Genomic DNA, 18511 nt, shown 5'->3' with positions numbered 1-18511 from the left:
AGGGTACTCTAATGAATGAACTGTACCAACTGTATGGGATTAAACGCTCCCGAACCACTCCATATCACCCACAAGGAAACGGGGCGTGCTAACACTTCAATCGCACCTTGCTTCAGATGCTGCAGACTCTGGAAGACAGTCAGAAAGCCCAGTGGCCTGCGTACCTACCTGAGTTGATGTGGGCCTATAACAGCAGAGTACACAGTACCACCGGATACTCTCCACATATGCTCATGTTTGGACGAGCCGGACGGGAGATTGAAGATCTCCACATGCCTAACCCGATGGAGCCCCCACCGAAAAGTACCACCACATGGGTGCAGAAGCACCGCCGCCAGCTGAGATCGGTCCACAAGGTTGTAGGTGAGCGCCTGGGACAGGTGGTACACCCTAACCCAAGACCAGTGCAGAAAGATGGGCATGTCCCTGGTGATCGGGTGATGGTCAAAGCCAAACGGCCATCAGGGAAGTTGGATGGGCGGTGGGAGGCAGTTCCATACACGGTGAAGAGAAGAGTAGACCCCGCTATTCCGGTCTATGAGGTAGAGCCAGAAGGGACAGGGGGACCCTCACGGAACTTACACTGTAATATGTTGAGACGTTGCAATTTTGATGAACCGGTGTGTGTAGAGGGGGTGCCTCCTCACGCTCAGGGTATGGAGGAAAGTCCCTCAGATGAGGAAGAGGAGGAATGGTGGGTCGTCCCTGCCCAAGTGTCCACAGAGGTTCCAGCCATGGCAGGTTTGCCACCCAGATGCAATGCTGAGCAATCAACAGCTCTTCTCTTGTCAAATATGCCTGATGTCCCCAGTGTTTCTGAAACCCCCAATCTGAGAAGGTCAGCGAGGCCCAATGCTGGTGTGCCTCCACAGCGCTATGCCCAGGATGAGTTTGTATGAGGAGAGTTGGAGAGCGAAACAACTTCTAGTGGGGTGGCATGTGAGATTGTGAATAAGCTCTGCCTGTATAAGGTTTATGTTTATGTGTACTTAAACTGTCATTTGGCATTCAGGGCACTAGAGGCCACTGTTTTGCAGCTACAACCAGCACACTCTGGGATTTGCATATGTAAAGTAGGTGATGACTCATGCTGCTGCTTGTGAGTGAACCAGGAAGTGTTGATCTGACATGGTGGAAGGATTGTGCTGTTGTCACGGAACCATGAACCAGACGTACAACAAGAGATAAGTGAAAATAAGAAGGCTTTATTGAAAATAAAGCTGTAAAGCAAAAGTCCAAACGGATGGTGAAACCGAGCAGTGTCTTTGCGAAGCCAGAGGTCAGGAACCAGAAGGGTAGTCAGATGAAGCCAGGATCAGGAACCAGCAGGGTAGTCAGACGAAGCCAGGATCAGGAACCAGCAGGGTAGTCAGACGAAGCCAGGATCAGGAACCAGCAGGGTAGTCAGACGAAGCCAGGATCAGGAACCAGAAGCAGCAGCAGTCTTAGAAGCATGTGAACACAAGAGGACCAAGCAAGGAACTGAAGCCACAGACCTCCTATATATATGAGCTAGGCATCCAGCTCCTCCCAGGGGAAGGAGGAGCCGCAGGGTGGAAGGCTACAAGAAACCCAGGACCCAAGATGGCCGCCAGCACATGTCAAACGAAGGAGAGCAGCAAGCAGGTAAGACCATGACAGTACCTCCCCCTCAAGGGCCCCTCCTCCGCGGAGCACAAAACGGTTTCTGAGGGAAGCGTGCGTGGAAGGCTCGGAGCAAGGCAGGAGCATGGACATCTGCGGAGGGAACCCAGGAACGCTCCTCTGGACCATAACCACGCCAATGGACCAAAAACTGCAACCGACCGCGGACCAGGCGTGAGTCCAGGATATTGCTCACCTCATATTCCTCACGATTGCCCACTTGGACCGGACGAGGCCGAGGAACCGAGGAAGTGAAACGATTACACACCAGTGGCTTCAACAGGGAGACATGAAACACGTTGGAGATCCGCATGCCAGGAGGAAGCGCAAGGGCATAGGCTACCGGGTTTACCCTGCGAAGCACTCGGAAGGGACCAACAAAGCGAGGCGCCAGCTTGGGAGTGGGCACTCGAAGGTTGAGGTTGCGGGTGGACAACCATACACGGTCTCCGACCTGGTAGGAAGGAGCAGGCGCTCGTCTGCGATCAGCCTGGAATCTCTGGCGCTGCGCAGAGACCTCAAGGGACTTCTGGATCTGTACCCAAGAAGCACGTAGGACGGAAAGGTGATCCTCCACAGCCGGAATATCCTGGGGAGAGAATACCTCCGGTAACACGGCAGGTTGGAACCCATAATTGGCCATGAAGGGAGACGTCCCAGAAGAAGAGTTCACCGCCGTGTTCCTGGCAAACTCAGCCCAAGGCAGGAGGTCAACCCAATTGTCTTGGTGATCGGAGACATAGCAACGAAGGAATTGCTCCAAGGCCTGATTGGATCGTTCAGCGGCCCCATTGGACTGAGGGTGGTAGGCCGAGGAGAAGGAGAGATGAATCCCCAACTGGGAGCAAAAGGCGCGCCAGAACCTGGACACAAACTGACTCCCCCGATCCGACACAATCTCCTTAGGCAAACCGTGCAACCGGAAGACCTCCCTGGCAAAAATCGTGGCCAACTCTTGTGCAGAGGGTAACTTCTTGAGAGGAACACAGTGGCACATTTTGGAAAACCGATCCACAATCATGAGAATGACCGTATGGCCTCGGGATGCAGGGAGGTCCACAATGAAATCCATCCCCAGGTGTGACCATGGGCGCTCCCCGGTGGCTATGGGTTGCAGAAGGCCCAACGGAAGGTGCCGAGGGGACTTACTCTGGGCACAAACGGAGCACGCCGCTACATATGCGGCGATGTCGGAACGTAGGGAAGGCCACCAGAACAGACGTGAAACAGCCCAGGACAGCTGATTCTTTCCAGGATGCCCCGCGGTCTTGGAGTTATGGTAGGTTCGCAACAACCGAGTGCGCAACTCCTCAGGCACAAAACATCTGCCGTTGGGTCTCCCAGAGGGAGCACCAGATTGAGCCGCCAAAATCTGCTCACCCAGGGGAGAGGTCAGGCTGGTGCGAATGGCGGCCAGGATCTGATTCGGAGGTATGACCGAAGTCGGAATCGACTCCTCCCTGGACAGCTCGGAGTACTGCCGTGATAAGGCATCCGCCCTGATGTTCTTGGAACCGGGTAGGTAGGAGACCACGTAATTAAAACGTGACAAGAACAGAGCCCATCTGGCCTGACGTGGTGTCAATCTCTTGGCCTCAGAAAGGTAGGTCAGATTCTTGTGGTCCGTCAGGATGAGAACCGGAACCACCGAACCCTCGAGCAAGTGCCTCCATTCTTTAAGGGCCTGCACGATGGCCAATAACTCCCTGTCACCAATCTGATAGTTGCACTCCGCGGAAGACAGTTTCCGGGAGTAGAACCCACAAGGAAGCAGAGGACCCTCTGGTGTTCTACGCTGAGACAGAAGGGCGCCTACTCCCGTCTCAGACGCGTCCACCTCGAGGACAAAGGGCAACCCAGGGTTGGGATGCGACAGAATCGGAGCCGACACAAAGGCGGACTTTAGGGCCTCAAAAGCTCGGATGGCCTCGAGCGGCCAGACCTGGGAATTACTGCCCTTCCTGGTCAGATCCGTGAGAGGCTTGGCCAGCATGGAAAAGTCCCTGATGAACTTCCGATAATAATTGGCGAAGCCCAAAAAGCGCTGCAGGGAACGAAGACCACTGGGCTGGGGCCACTGTAAGACAGCCGAAACCTTCTCAGGATCCATGGAGAACCCCTCAGCGGAAATGATGTAACCTAAGAAGGTTACCTGGGATCGGTGAAATTCGCATTTCTCAAGCTTACCGAACAGCTTGTTCTCTCGTAACCGTTGCAACACTCGTCTGACATCCAGAATGTGGGCCTCCATGGATTCAGAATATACCAAGATGTCATCCAAATAGACTACCACACACTGCTGCAACAGGTCACGGAAAACATCGTTGATGAATTCCTGAAAGACTGCGGGCGCATTGCACAACCCAAAGGGCATAACCAAGGATTCGTAATGACCGGTCCTGGTGTTAAACGCGGTCTTCCACTCATCGCCCGCCTTGATCCTTACCAGGTTATATGCCGCCCTCAGGTCGAGTTTGGTAAAGACCGTGGCCCCTTTAAGGCGATCGAACAGCTCGGAAATCAAGGGTATCGGGTAAGCGTTCTTGATCGTGATGCGATTGAGACCCCTGTAATCGATGCAAGGCCTCAACTCACCGCCCTTCTTTTTCACAAAGAAAAATCCAGCCCCTGCCGGGGACGAAGATTTGCGAATGTGTCCGCGTGAAAGCGCCTCCCTCACGTACTCCTCCATGGCCTCATTCTCCGCTACCGACAGTGGATAGACTTTGCCACGAGGAGGAACGGCACCAGATTGTAACTCTATGGCACAATCGTATGGGCGGTGCGGAGGTAGGGCAACCGCGCGCACCTTATCGAATACATCCCGGTACTCCTCGTATTCAGGAGGCAACAGAGAGTCCGAAGAAGTACACAGCAACTTGACAGACCCATGGATGCAACTAGCCCCACACTGCGGTGACCACGAGAGGATCTCGACCGATCTCCAATCGAAAGTCGGATTATGCTTCTGGAGCCAGGGGTACCCCAAGACCACCGAGTAGTGTGGAGACGAAATAACCTGGAGGCAGACCGACTCTCTGTGAACGGCACCAATGGCTATCCCCACTGGAAGGGTCTCATGAGTCACGTGTGGCGGCAGAAGGGGTCTGCCGTCTATCGCCTCAAGAGCCAGTGGGGAACCTCGAGCCTGCAGAGGAATGGAATTGGCGGCAGCGAACACACTATCAATGAACAAACCACCAGCACCAGAGTCCACCAACGCCTGGGTCGTCACCGAGCCCCCGACCCAGGAGAGGACAACAGTGATCAGTGGTTTGTCAACACGGGAAACCGGGGACGAGGAGACTCCACCCAAGATCTGCCCCCGACAGGATCTCAGGGTACGAGCGTTTCCCGGACGGTTCGGACATGCCAACCGAAAATGCCCACCGAGACCACAGTACATGCATCGGCCCTCGCGTCTCCGGAGTGCCCTCTCCCCCTCGGACAGGCGAGCAAACCCCAGCTGCATGGGTTCACCTCCAGACAAGTCATCCCCAGGAGGCGTGGGAGGAGAGGGAGGCACGGGTGGGACAGCAAACGTAGGCACCAATCTGTTAGAAGACCTCCGCAGGTTCTCCTTAAAGGAAGGTCTCTCCCTGAGTCTGGTGTCAATCAAAATCAGGAAAGAAATAAGAGACTCGAGCTCAACTGGTAGGTCCTTAGCTGCAACCTCATCCTTCAAGGCATCCGAGAGACCATGAGAGAAAGCAGCGACCAGAGCCTCATTATTCCAGCCCACCTCTGCTGCCAGGGTACGAAACTCAATGGCGTATTCAGCTACGGATCGTGAACCCTGTCTGATGGACATAAGGAGCTTCGCAGCAGAGGCAGCACGAGCCGGCACATCGAATACCTTCCGAAGAGAAGCAACAAAACCGGAAAACTCGGCAACCACCGGATTGTTGTTCTCCCATAAAGGGCTGGCCCAGGCCAAGGCCTTGTCCGAGAGCAGCGAGATCAAGAAGCCCACCTTTGATCTCTCAGTAGGAAAGGCATGTGGCAGCAACTCGAAATAAATGCCCACCTGGTTAAGGAAACCTCGGCACTGAGTTGGCTCTCCCCCAAAGCGCTGTGGAAGAGGGGCAGAACCGGTCATACCCCGAAACACCGCAGGCGCAACAACAGGTGTCGGGGTAGACTCTGGCGCAACAACCGGAGCGGCAGTAGGAGCGAGCCCAGGAGCGACAACCGACCCATCGGCAACGGGAGCGAAATGAGCCGTGCGTTCAAGCAGGGTTTGCAACGCCACAGCGAACCGACCCAACAGGTGATCCTGCTGATCAAGTCTGGCAACCAGCGTGGGTAGCGAGGATGGCCCTGTACCGTCAGAATTCATGGCTTGGTCCTAATGTCACGGAACCATGAACCAGACGTACAACAAGAGATAAGTGAAAATAAGAAGGCTTTATTGAAAATAAAGCTGTAAAGCAAAAGTCCAAACGGATGGTGAAACCGAGCAGTGTCTTTGCGAAGCCAGAGGTCAGGAACCAGAAGGGTAGTCAGATGAAGCCAGGATCAGGAACCAGCAGGGTAGTCAGACGAAGCCAGGATCAGGAACCAGCAGGGTAGTCAGACGAAGCCAGGATCAGGAACCAGCAGGGTAGTCAGACGAAGCCAGGATCAGGAACCAGAAGCAGCAGCAGTCTTAGAAGCATGTGAACACAAGAGGACCAAGCAAGGAACTGAAGCCACAGACCTCCTATATATATGAGCTAGGCATCCAGCTCCTCCCAGGGGAAGGAGGAGCCGCAGGGTGGAAGGCTACAAGAAACCCAGGACCCAAGATGGCCGCCAGCACATGTCAAACGAAGGAGAGCAGCAAGCAGGTAAGACCATGACAGCTGTGAGGGACTGAATCCGATTCCATCCTGGCTTGCAGATGTCCGGCAGTGAATGGACACTCAAAGGAAGGAGAGTAGCTGTCGTCTCCTTACTGAATCCAGCTCTTTGAAAGAGAGGTTGTCCCAGGAAGACCAGTTTCAGTGTGTGGATAGAAAGCCTCATCATCAAGCAAGGCCGCACGGTTGCTGAGAGCTTGGTGGCCATCCCGGGTAAGCGGCATCCTAGGGCCCAGAACGGACGAAGGTCAGTACACCCGTTTACTCCATGCTTTACACTGGTGGCACCTGAAAAACAGAGACTAAGCCTAGGCCTGAAACTAGATAGCTAGTTAGGGTTGTGTTATTGCCAGGTTGTTCGGGACTGTTCTGCGGCGCAGTATTGACGTTGCAGGCTCTGCTGTGTCCGCCATCGGCTAGGTCAGTCCTCTGTAGTGGCACACCACGACTTGCAGGCTCTGCTGTGTCCGCCATCGGCTAGGTCTGTCCAGTGGGCAGGGACATTGACTGTGGGTCCAGGATATAGCGTTTTCTATGCGCATTTGTATTGTTTTGGTTATGCCTGTGTTATTACTTTTTGCCTAAGTAAAGTTTCTGTTCTTGCATATTAAGCTGGTGTCAGTGTCGCTTTCCTTGTCTGTGACTTCGCTGTATCCTGGGGAGCCCACCCCGGTACATGGCTTACACTGGAAGGCTGTGTTAATTCCACAGTTATTTAGTTATGTAGCCACAATTCAATCCGGCTCAGGGGTAATGTCTATTCTGCAGGAGCCGCAATCCGATTCATATACTGGGTCACAGTGCCCCCTACTGGCAGCATCCATATCTTTATATCCAGCTTGGACGGCGCAACTTCCGCTGCAGGGAGCAGATATCTTTATTTCTGGGCCGTAAACACTCAGAAATAATGAGAGTGAAGACAAAATGCTGAGGAGGCAGGATTTTTTTTTTGTGGTGCAGGTGACAAAAGTATGAACGTAGAGAATTATTTCTCCTACTTGTCACAGCGATCAATTTAAAGGGAAATTACATAAAAAATTCTGATTATTTGTATCAGTTATTTATTCTAATGCGAGTTACGCCTGCAATTTACCTACAGAATGTGTTCTTAGAAGTGATGTGTGCATGGGCATAGCTATAGGGGTTGAAGTAAAGGAACCACCATGTAAAGGGCACATGGTAGGTGGGGGCCCTGGTACAGAATTTGTGTTGGGCCCCTGGAGCATCGGAATGCAGGACGTAAGTTTTAACTGGGATGTTGTGGTAAGGCTGGCACTGTTATCGGGTCCTGTGGCTGGCACTGCTATCGGGTTCTATGGCTGGCACTATTATCGGGTCCTATGGCTGGCACTATTATCGGGTCCTATGGCTGGCACTATTATCGGGTCCTGTGGCTGGCACTGTTATGGGGTCCTTTGGCTGGCACTGTTATGGGGTCCTGTGGCTGGCACTGTTATTGGGTCCTATGGTTGACACTGTTATGGGGTCCTTTGGCTGGCACTGTTATGGGGTCCTGTGGCTGATACTGTTATAGGGTCCTGTGGCTGGCACTGTTATAGGGTCCTGTGGCTGGCACTGTTATCGGGTCCTGTGGTTGGCACTGTTATCGGGTCCTGTGGTTGGCACTATTATGGGGTCCTGTGGGTGGCACTGTTATGGGGTCCTGTGGCTGCTACTGTTACCGGGTCCTATGGCTGGCACTGTTATGGGGTCCTGTGGCTGGCACTGTTATCGGGTCCTGTGGCTGGCACTGTTATCGGGTCCTGTGGTTGGCACTGTTATGGGGTCCTGTGGCTGGCACTGTTATGGGGTCCTGTGGCTGGCACTGTTATGGGGTCCTGTGGTTGGCACTGTTATGGGGTCCTGTGGTTGGCACTGTTATGGGGTCCTGTGGCTGGCACTGTTATCGGGTCCTGTGGATGGCACTGTTATGGGGTCCTGTGGCTGGCACTGTTATCGGGTCCTGTGGATGGCACTGTTATGGGGTCCTGTGGCTGGCACTGTTATGGGGTCCTGTGGCTGGCAGTGTTATCGGGTCCTGTGGCTGGCACTGTTATGGGGTCCTGTGGCTGGCACTGTTATGGGGTCCTGTGGCTGGCACTATTATCAGCTCCTATGGCTGGCATTGTTATGGGATCCTGTGATGTCTACTGTTATTATACTGTTATCAGGTCCTATAATTTCTAATATGTGATGGGGTCCTGTGGCTGGCACTGTTATGGGGTCCTGTGTCTGGCACTGTTATCGGGTCCTGTGTCTGGCACTGTTATAGGGTCCTGTGATTGGCACTGTTATAGGGTCCTGTGGCTGGCACTGTTATGGGGTCCTGTGGCTGGCACTGTTATCGGGTCCTGTGGCTGACACTGTTATGGGGTCCTGAGGTTGGTACTGTTATGGGGTCCTGTGGCTGGCAGTGTTATCGGGTCCTGTGGCTGGCACTGTTATGGGGTCCTGTGGCTGGCACTGTTATGGGGTCCTGTGGCTGGCACTATTATCAGCTCCTATGGCTGGCATTGTTATGGGATCCTGTGATGTCTACTGTTATTATACTGTTATCAGGTCCTATAATTTCTAATATGTGATGGGGTCCTGTGTCTGGCACTGTTATCGGGTCCTGTGTCTGGCACTGTTATCGGGTCCTGTGTCTGGCACTGTTATAGGGTCCTGTGATTGGCACTGTTATAGGGTCCTGTGGCTGGCACTGTTATGGGGTCCTGTGGCTGGCACTGTTATCGGGTCCTGTGGCTGACACTGTTATGGGGTCCTGAGGTTGGTACTGTTATGGGGTCCTGTGGCTGGCACTGTTATGGAGTCCTGTGGCTGGCACTGTTATGGGGTCCTGTGGCTGGCACTGTTATGGGGTTCTGTGGCTGGCACTGTTATCGGGTCCTATGGCTGGCACTGTTATAGGGTCCTGTGGCTGGCACTGTTATCGGGTCCTGTGGCTGGCACTGTTATCGGGTCCTGTGGCTGGCACTGTTATCGGGTCCTGAGGTTGCCACTGTTATGGGGTCCTGTGGCTGGCACTGTTATGGGGTCCTGAGGCTGGCACTGTTATGGGGTCCTGTGGCTGGCACTGTATTGGGGTCCTGTGGCTGGCACTGTTATGGGGTCCTGTGGCTGGCACTGTTATGGGGTCCTGTGGCTGGCACTGTTATGGGGTCCTGTGGCTGGCACTATTATCAGGTCCTATGGCTGGCATTGTTATGGGATCCTGTGATGTCTACTGTTATTATACTGTTATCAGGTCCTATAATTTCTCATATGTGATGGGGTCCTGTGACTGGTACTGTTATATGGGGTCCTGTATCTGGCACTGTTACCGGGTCCTATGGCTGGCACTGTTATCGGGTCCTGTGGCTGGCACTGTTATCGGGTCCTGTGGCTGGCACTGTTATCGGGTCCTGTGGCTGGCACTGTTATCGGGTCCTGTGGCTGGCACTGTTATCGGGTCCTGTGGCTGGCACTGTTATCGGGTCCTGTGGCTGCCACTGTTATGGGGTCCTGAGGTTGGTACTGTTATGGGGTCCTGTGGCTGGCACTGTTATGCGGTCCTGTAGCTGGCACTGTTATCGGGTCCTGTGGCTGGCACTGTTATGCGGTCCTGTGGCTGGCACTGTTATGGGGTCCTGTGGCTGGCACTGTTATGGGGTCCTGTGGCTGGCACTGTTATGCGGTCCTGTGGCTGGCACTGTTATCGGGTCCTGTGGCTGGCACTGTTATCAGGTCCTGTGGCTGGCACTGTTATGGGGTCCTGTGGCTGGCACTGTTATGGGGTCCTGTGGCTGGCACTATTATCAGGTCCTATGGCTGGCATTGTTATGGGATCCTGTGATGTCTACTGTTATTATACTGTTATCAGGTCCTATAATTTCTCATATGTGATGGGGTCCTGTGACTGGTACTGTTATATGGGGTCCTGTATCTGGCACTGTTACCGGGTCCTATGGCTGGCACTGTTATCGGGTCCTGTGGCTGGCACTGTTATCGGGTCCTGTGGCTGGCACTGTTATCGGGTCCTGTGGCTGGCACTGTTATCGGGTCCTGTGGCTGGCACTGTTATCGGGTCCTGTGGCTGCCACTGTTATGGGGTCCTGAGGTTGGTACTGTTATGGGGTCCTGTGGCTGGCACTGTTATGCGGTCCTGTGGCTGGCACTGTTATCGGGTCCTGTGGCTGGCACTGTTATGCGGTCCTGTGGCTGGCACTGTTATGGGGTCCTGTGGCTGGCACTGTTATGGGGTCCTGTGGCTGGCACTGTTATGCGGTCCTGTGGCTGGCACTGTTATCGGGTCCTGTGGCTGGCACTGTTATCAGGTCCTGTGGCTGGCACTGTTATGCGGTCCTGTGGCTGGCACTGTTATGGGGTCCTGTGGCTGGCACTGTTATGGGGTCCTGTGGCTGGCACTGTTATGGGGTCCTGTGGCTGGCACTGTTATGGGGTCCTGTGGCTGGCACTGTTATCGGGTCCTGTGGCTGGCACTGTTATCGGGTCCTGTGGCTGGCACTGTTATCGGGTCCTGTGGCTGGCACTGTTATGCGGTCCTGTGGCTGGCACTGTTATGCGGTCCTGTGGCTGGCACTGTTATGGGGTCCTGTGGCTGGCACTGTTATCGGGTCCTGTGGCTGGCACTGTTATCGGGTCCTGTGGCTGGCACTGTTATGCGGTCCTGTGGCTGGCACTGTTATGCGGTCCTGTGGCTGGCACTGTTATGGGGTCCTGTGGCTGGCACTGTTATCGGGTCCTGTGGCTGGCACTGTTATCGGGTCCTGTGGCTGGCACTGTTATGGGGTCCTGTGGCTGGCACTATTATCAGGTCCTATGGCTAGCACTGTTATGGGGTCCTGTGATGTCTACTGTTATTATACTGTTATCAGGTCCTATAATTTCTAATATGTTATGGGGTCCTGAGACATGCACTGTTATGGACCCTGTCGCCGCCACTGTTATGGGGTTCTGGGGCTGGCACTTAGCTCCCCCTAGTGGCGGTTACATGCAGCCTGACTTTTATAATTTAAAAGGGTTGTTTAACACCCCAAACACCCCCCCCCCCCCCCCCACACACACCAGATATGTCCTGGAATCTGTCTGCCTAAAGAAAGAAAGGCATTACCTAGTCACCAGTGTCCTGTCCCCACTGGAGTGAGACGTCCCATCCATTGTCACACGATTACTGCAGCAATTAACTGGTCTTGATGCCACATCACTGGTGAGGTCATGCAAATAGCAGCAGCGGGGGGTGTGACCCTCGTCATTGGAACAAAGCACTGGTGACTAGGTAAGTTCCTTTCTTTCTTTAGGGCTCATGCACATGACTGTTGCCTGTTTTGTGGTCTGTAAGTTGCGAATACCGTGTGCATTCTGCATTTTGTGGAACGGAACGTTTGGCCCATAATAGAACTGTCCTATCCTTATCTGTAACATGGTCAATAATAGGACGTATTGTATTTTTTTGTGGAATGGCCATGCAGACATATGGAAACAGAATTCCTTTTTTTAAGCAAATCCATTCACTTCAATGGGTCTGCATAAAAAACAAACAAAAAGAAAACACATGGGAATGGAAAAAAACATACGTCTGTGTGAATGAGACCTTAGGAAGAACAAATTCCTGGACATCTTCGTAAATGAATAATCACAAAACATATGTCAGTGCTTGAACAAGAACTCTTGAAGAAACAGCTTAGACCTCCTCCTCCTCCTGGGTTCCTGGTGCCTAACCATGATCTAGATTCTAGAACATATGAACACATAAGGCTGCTCACTGGTTACTGGCGGCTGAGGTTATCCTCCGTACCATGAGGAGTAAGAAATAAAAGCGAAATGAGATGATAGAAAGTATACAAAGTATCAGGGACATCCTAGGAGGAAGGAAACAAAGTATCAATAATAAAACCAAATAAAGGAGACAATTGTCACCTAACGAAGCCATGTTTACAAAATAGTTTGCACATTTTACAAATTGATTTAACCACCAGAGAGTTTATACGACAACCTGCAGGAATATAGGTGACACAACTCTATTACAAGGAGGTAGCACCACAATGCCCAGCAGTGACTAATGATGACTGCTTAGCAGCTGCTAATAATCTAAGGCTTTATTCCCACAGTCAATGTTTGGTCAGTTATTTCCAGTGATTGTGAGCCAAAACCAGATGTGGGTCAGAAACACAGAACAGGTGCAGGTCTTTCCCTTAGGGCTCATGCACACGACCGTTGGCTGTTTCGCAAAATATAGAAACCGGCCACGTGCATTCCGCATTTTGCGCAACAGAACAGCCAGCCCTTAATAGAACAGTCCTATGTTTGTCGGTAATGTGGACGATAATAGGACATGTTCTATTTTTTTGTGGAACGGCCACGTGGACTTCCGTATTTTGCGGCCCAATTGAAGTGAATGGTTTTGCATACGGGCTCCTAAAAAGAACGGAACGGACAAGGGAAAAAAAAATGGCCAAAGGCCTCTTTCACACGGACGTGCGCTGTCCGTGTTCTCCATCGACTTTAATGTGTGTATTTACAGGTCAGTGGTCAGTGGTCACATCGTGGGTCATGCCTTATTGTTGTCCAGATCCCCCACATATATTATAGTCTATGGGTTTGTGTCCTGTCCATTGGTAGGAGATGCGTTGGAAAATAATTTTCAGCCAAGCAGTGTCCGTGGCATAAGGATGACACACGGACCAAACACAGATCCTTCTTGGACATCTTTACGGATGAATCGTTGCCCATCTTCCCCATTTCTATGGGACCGCGAACATGTCCTATTCTTGTCTGTTTTGCGGACATGAATAGTCATTTTTCAATGGGACCAGCGAAAAGTGTGGAATGCACATGGACCGCATCTGTATTTTGAGGATTCATGATTTTCAGACCATAAAACAGATACAGCCACTTGGCCACGGGCGCTTCCACATGTTGCGACAGTGCTGTATTTTAGGTGCGGCAAAAAACATTAGGTTTTTGCAACAAGATACCTACATTTCTTTCAGCAAAGGAAAACACATAGTGGACTTCTGGCATCTGTCAGCAGTTTTGTACCTATGACACCAGCTGACCTGTTACACGTGCACTTGGCAGCTGAAGGCATCCGTGTTGGTCCCATGTTCCTATGTGCCCGCATTGCTGAGAAAAATGATGTTTTAATATATGCAAATGAGCCTCTAGGAGCAATGGGGGCGTTACCATTACACCTAGAGACTCTGGTCTCTCTGTAACTGCCACACCCTCTGCACGTTGATTGACAGGTCCAGGTGTGATGATGTTTTCACTGCCTGGTCCTGTCAAAGTGCAGAGAGTGCAGCAGCAGAGAAAGCAGAGCCTCTAGGTGTAATGGTAACGCCCCCGTTGCTCCTAGAGACTCATTTGCATATATTAAAACATCATTTTTCTCAGCAACGCGGACAATAAAAATAAAATAATAATAATACATACTTTATTTAAAGTTGATCTGTACAGTATTACAACAATTTCAATAAAAGATAGGTGCCCTTTAAATTTCGGAGTGAATCCCTTCTTTGTATTACATGCAGTCCCTTTGACAGCACACGTCTGTGTTTGATGGCGCTGGTTTTAATGAACATAAAGTGGCGGAGGGTTTGTTCCCGCACCTGGCACACAAACAACCTGCAGAGGAGCATATGAATGCAGGCACTCCACGCGGCTCGGTACGAGGCACCATCCTCAGCATCGTACAGAGCCGCAGATCCTCATAGGAAGCTTCACAGGTGCGGGTTACATAAGGACACTTTCATCAGAGGTAAGAGGGTATATGCTATAGAAATAAACTACCCTCATGTTATACACACTGGAAATAGACTGCAGGGGAGATATTTCCATGTGCAAATGTATCCTGTAGCTAAGGCTACTTTCACACTAGCGTTATTATTTTCCGGCATAGAGTTCCGTCCTAGGGGCTCTATACCGTAAAAGAACTGATCAGGCATATCCCCATGCATTCTGAATGGAGAGTAATCCGTTCAGGATGCATCAGGATGTCTTCAGTTCAGTCTTTTTGACTGATCAGGCAAAAGATTGAACCGCAGTATGCTACGGTTTTATCTCTGGCGAAAAAACTGAAGAATTTCCTGAATGCCGGATGCGGCAATTATTTTCCATAGGAATGTATTAGTGTCGGATCTGGAATTCAAAATACCAGAATGCCGGATCTGTCCTTCCGGTCTGCGCATGCCGGAAAGACGGATCCGTCATTTCAATGCATTTTTCTGACTGATCAGGCATTTTTAAGACTGATCAGAATCCTGATCAGTCTTACTAATGCCATTAGGGCTCTTTCACACCTGCGTTGTTGTGTTCCGGCATAGAGTTCCGTCGTCGGGGCTCTATGCCGGAAGAATCCTGATCAGGATTATCCTAATGCATTCTGAATGGAGAGAAATCCGTTCAGGATGCATCAGGATGTCTTCAGTTCCGGTACGGAACGTTTTTTGGCCGGAGAAAATACCGCAGCATGCTGCGCTTTTTGCTCCGGCCAAAAATCCTGAACACTTGCCGCAAGGCCGGATCCGGGATCAATGCCCATTGAAAGGGATTAATCCGGATCCGGCCTTAAGCTAAACGTCGTTTCGGCGCATTACCGGATCCGACGTTTAGCTTTTTCTGAATGGTTACCATGGCTTCCAGGACGCTAAAGTCCTGGTTGCCATGGTAAAGTGTAGTGGGGAGCGGGGGAGCAGTGTACTTACCGTCCGTGAGGCTCCCGGGGCGCTTCAGAGTGACGTCAGAGCGCCCCACGCTCATGGATGACGTGTCGCATGGATCACGTCATCCATGCGCATGGGGCGCTCTGACGTCATTCTGGAGCGCCCCGGGAGCCGCACGGACTGTAAGTATACTGCTCCCCCGCTCCCCACTACTACTATGGCAACCAGGACTTTAATAGCGTCCTGGCTGCCATAGTAACACTGAACGCATTTTGAAGACGGATCCGTCTTCAAATGCTTTCAGTTCACTTGCAGTGTTACGGATCCGGCGGGCACCTCCGGCAAATGGAGTACACGACGGATCCGGACAACGCAAGTGTGAAAGAGCCCTTAGTTGGCATACATTTTGCCGGATCCGGCAGGCAGTTTCGGCGACAGAACTGCTTGCCGAATCACTCTGCCGCAAGTGTGAAAGTAGCCTTAGGAATACACTTGTCAGAGTCTGTTTTGGTTACATTGTAACATTGTCTATACAAACCAGTCCAGGGCAAAAATGTGGGTACATCCATGATGCCCCCTATAGCTTCTGCCATGGAGTGCTTTACACAGCGATGCCCCTTAAAACCGCCTCAAGACAAACATTTCTAGAATAATTTCCCGAAGCTGCCTCTTTGAAGGGGTTAATACACCTTTGCAACTTTCCTACATACCTTCTATATCAGGGATGGCAAACCTGCGGCTCTCCAGCTGTTGCAAAACTACAACTCCCAGCATGCCCAGACTGCCTACAGCTATCAGCCTACAGAAGGGCATGGTGGGAGTTGTAGTTTTACAACAGCTGGAGAGCCACCGGTTGGCCATACCTGTTCTATATCAATTCCTCAGAACTCTGTTTGCTGTCAGTGAATGGCAACATTCCCTTCCTGATCTGGCAGCTGCGGGTTTGCTGCATTTACATCCTGCCTAGACAATCCTCTGTTGTATAAGGGCTCATTCACACAGATCTTGACGCATTTTACGAATACAAATGCACATCCCTGGGAATCTGTGGCTTTTTTGTGCAGATTTCATATGAAAGTGGAATGTTCAGGAAAACACATGGAAAGCACGCTGGGTGTCCGGATACTGATTAGCCCCTCACTGAATGGGGCTGGATCCACGGCATGCGAAATGCTAAACCTATGGTGAAATTTGAGGGTCAGCCTTGGAATTCTGCTGCAGATTTCTCCAGCTGAAAAATCCATTTGAAAAAGCTCTAATGTAGTTCTGTGTGTAACCAGCATGCAGTAGCTCCACCTGGTGGTGACTGCAGGCAGACAAAATTGCATCATTAAAGAGGACCTTTCACCGATTCTTACCCTATGAACTAACTATACAGACATGTGGAGCGGCACCCGGGGATCTCACTGCACTTACTATTATCCCCGGGCGCCGTTCCATTCTCCTGATATGCCCTCCGGTATCTCCGCTCACTAAGTTATAGTAGGCGGAGATACCAGTCCCTAAGTTATGGTAGGCGGAGTCTGCCCTAGCGCTGGCCAATCGCAGCGCAGAGCTCACAGCCTGGGAGGTTATTTTCTCCCAAGCTGTGAGCTCTGCAATGCGATTGGCCAGCGCTAGGGCAGACTCCGCCTACCATAACTTAGGGAACGGAGATACCGGAGGACATAGCAGGAGAACGGAGCGGCGCCCGGGGATAATAGTAAGTGCAGAGAGATCCCCGGGCGCCGCTCCACATGTATGTATACTTAGTTCATAGGGTAAGAATCGGTGAAAGGTCCTCTTTAAACTCTATGCAGAGGGCGTGCAAGAAATATCTGCTCAGCCAATCACCAAGCAATCAGCCAAGCAAAAAGTGGACTGGAGTGGGGACTGGAGCAGTGTCAAAACAGCAGCAGAGAGGGAACTGAGAGTTAAGTATTGATTTTTTTTTTTAACCCATAACACATTTTTTTATGTATTCCCCTGTAAAAACACTTTAACCTGTGTGCAGTAACCTCCCTCTAGTGGTGGCTGTTCAATCTGTATGTAGTGAGCTCCCCCTAGTGGTGGCTGTTCAATCTGTATGTAGTGAGCTCCCCCTAGTGGTGGCTGTATAATCTGTATGTAGTGAGCTCCTCCTACTGGTGGGTGTATAATCTGTATGTAGTGAGCTCCCCCTAGTGGTGGCTGTATAATCTGTATGTAGTGAGCTCCCTCTAGTGGTGGCTGTATAATCTGTATGTAGTGAGCTCCCCCTAGTGGTGGCTGTATAATCTGTATGTAGTGAGCTCCTCCTACTGGTGGGTGTATAATCTGTATGTAGTGAGCTCCCCCTAGTGGTGGCTGTGTAATCTGTATGTAGTGAGCTCCCCCTAGTGGTGGCTGTATAATCTGTATGTAGTGAGCTCCTCCTACTGGTGGGTGTATAATCTGTATGTAGTGAGCTCCCCCTAGTGGTGGCTGTATAATCTGCATGTAGTGAGCTCCCTCTAGTAATGGCTGTATAATCTGTATGTAGTGAACTCCCTCTAGTGGTGGCTATAAAATCTGTATGTAGTGAGCTCCCCCTAGTGGTGGCTGTATAATCTGTATGTAGTGAGCTCCTCCTACAGGTGGGTGTATAATCTGTATACAGTGAGCTCCCTCTAATATTGGCTGTATAATCTATATGTAGTGAGCTCTCTCTAATAGTGGCTGTATAATCTGTATACAGTGAGCTCCCCCTAGTGGTGGATGTATAATCTGTATGTAGTGAGCTCCTTCTAGTAGTGGATGTATAATCTGTATGTAGAGAGCTCCCTCTAGTGGTGGCTGTATAATCTGAATGTAGTGAGTTCCCTCTAGTGGTGGGTGTATAATCTGTATGTAGTGAGCTCCCTCTAGTGGTGGCTGTATAATCTGTATGTAGTGAGCTCCCCCTAGTGGTGGCTGTATAATCTGTATGTAGTGAGCTCCCCCTAGTGGTGATTGCATAATCTGTATGTAGTGAGCTCCGCCTAGTGGTGGATGTATAATCTGTATGTAGTGAGCTCCTTCTAGTAGTGGATGTATAATATGTATGTAGAGAGCTCCCTCTAGTGGTGGCTGTATAATCTGTATGTAGTGAGGTCCCTCTAGTGATGGCTGTATAATCTATATGTAGTGAGCTCCCTCTAGTGGTGGCTGTATAATCTGTATGTAGAGATCTTCCTCTAGTGGTGGCTGTATAATCTGTATGTTGTGAGCTCGCCCTAGTGGTGGCTGTATAATCTGTATGTAGTGAGATCCCTCTAGGTGTGGCTGTATAATCTGTATGTTGTGAGCTGGCCATAGTGGTGGCTGTATAATCTGTATGTATTGAGATCCCTCTAGTGGTGGCTGTAAAATCTGTATGTGGTGAGC

This window comes from Bufo bufo, chromosome 9 (genome assembly GCF_905171765.1).
Source record: "Bufo bufo chromosome 9, aBufBuf1.1, whole genome shotgun sequence".
NCBI lineage: Eukaryota > Metazoa > Chordata > Amphibia > Anura > Bufonidae > Bufo > Bufo bufo.
Note: the sequence above shows the minus strand (reverse complement) of the source record.